Source organism: Otolemur garnettii, unplaced genomic scaffold (genome assembly GCF_000181295.1).
Source record: "Otolemur garnettii isolate 467f Iridium unplaced genomic scaffold, OtoGar3 scaffold00140, whole genome shotgun sequence".
Taxonomy (NCBI): Eukaryota; Metazoa; Chordata; class Mammalia; order Primates; family Galagidae; genus Otolemur; species Otolemur garnettii.
The window spans coordinates 3,794,213-3,795,706 of record NW_003852535.1 but is presented as its reverse complement, the minus strand read 5'-3'; the positions used below and the strand labels follow the sequence as shown (position 1 = coordinate 3,795,706).

Sequence of the window (1,494 nt, the reverse complement as noted above, 5' to 3'; positions counted from 1 at the left end):
TTGGCGGGTCCGGGCTGGGGATTCGAACCCACCACCTTAGGTGTACGTGGCTGGCGCCTTAGCCGGTTGAGCTATAGGCGCCGAGCCCAAACCCATATCTTAACACAACTAAGAAAATGCAGTGAAGGTGGGTGGTGCCAGTGGCTCAGTGGGTAGGGCGCCGGCCCCATATACCGAGGGTGGCAGATTCAAACCTGGCCCCAGCCAAACAGCAACAAAAAATAGCCGGGCACTGTGATGGGCGCCTGTGGTTCCAGCTGCTCGGGAGGCTAAGGCAAGAGAACTGCCTAGGCCCAAGAGCTGGAGGTTGCTGTGAGCTGTGATGCCACGACACTCTACCAAGGGCGATAAGGTGAGACTCTATCTCTAAAAAATAAAATAAAAAAAAAAAGTAAAAAAATGCAGTGTTGGCTCGGCACCTGTGGCTCAAGCGGCTAAGGCGTCAGCCACATACACCTAAGGTGGCGGGTTCGAATCTCCAGCCCAGGCCCACCAAACAACAATGATGGCTGAACCTGGCTGGGCGCTGTGGCGGGCGCCTCTAGTCCCAGCTACTTGGGAAGCTGAAGCAGGAGACTCGCTTGAGCCCAGGAGTTGGAGGTTGCTGTGAACGTGACGCCATGGCACTCTACCCAGGGGGATAGCTTGAGGCTCCATCTCAAAAAAAAAAAAAAAATGCAGTGTTAACCAGTTTCATGAAAGTACTTCAAATTGTATATAAACCAGCACACTGTACCCCATAATTGCATTAACATACACAGTTATGACTTAATTAAAAAAAAAAAAAAGAGAGAGAGGCCCCCGCCTCCAAAAATTTGCAGGCACCTGTAGTCCTAGCTACTTGGGAGGCGGAGGCAAGAGGATCACTTAAGTCCAAGAAGTTGAGGTTACTGTGAGCTATGACATCATGGCACTCTATTGAGGGCAACAAAGTGAGTTAGACTATGTCTAATAAAAGTAAAAAAAAAAAAAGTTAGAGTAAGAATAAAAGAGGTAAGAGTTAATGAGAGATTACTTAATGGGTACAATGTATGTTATTTGTGTGACAGATACCTATACCCTAAAACCCATGACTTCACCAGTATGCAATCTACGCATGTAACAAAACTACACTTGTACCTCATAAATTTATACACACACAAAAGTAAATACAGATAAGCAAAAACCCCAAAATTATCTTAACATATGTCCTTTTTTTTTTTTTTTTACAAAATAAGGTCATATTATATACACCATTTTGAAGACTTTTTTTTTTTGGCTGGGGCCGGGTTTGAACCTGCCACCTCCAGCATATGGGGCCAGCACCCTACCCTTTTGAGTCACAGGTGCCGCCTGTGAAATCTGTTTTTTATCCTATTACAATTACCATCTGTCCCGTGTCAGTTCATTTATTCATTTTCATCCCAGCTAAGGCCCATAATCCATATTTGCTTTTTTTTTTTTGAGACAGAGCCTCAAGCTGTCCCCCTGGGTAGAGTGCCGTGGCATTACAGC

General features: G+C 45.6%; 1 protein-coding gene across 2 annotated transcripts in view; it reads right to left on the bottom strand.

Annotated features, from left to right (window-relative positions):
- TUT1 (terminal uridylyl transferase 1, U6 snRNA-specific) overlaps positions 1–1,494 on the bottom strand; it is a 17,722-nt gene that overhangs the window by 6,557 nt on the left and 9,671 nt on the right. The window lies entirely within an intron of this gene.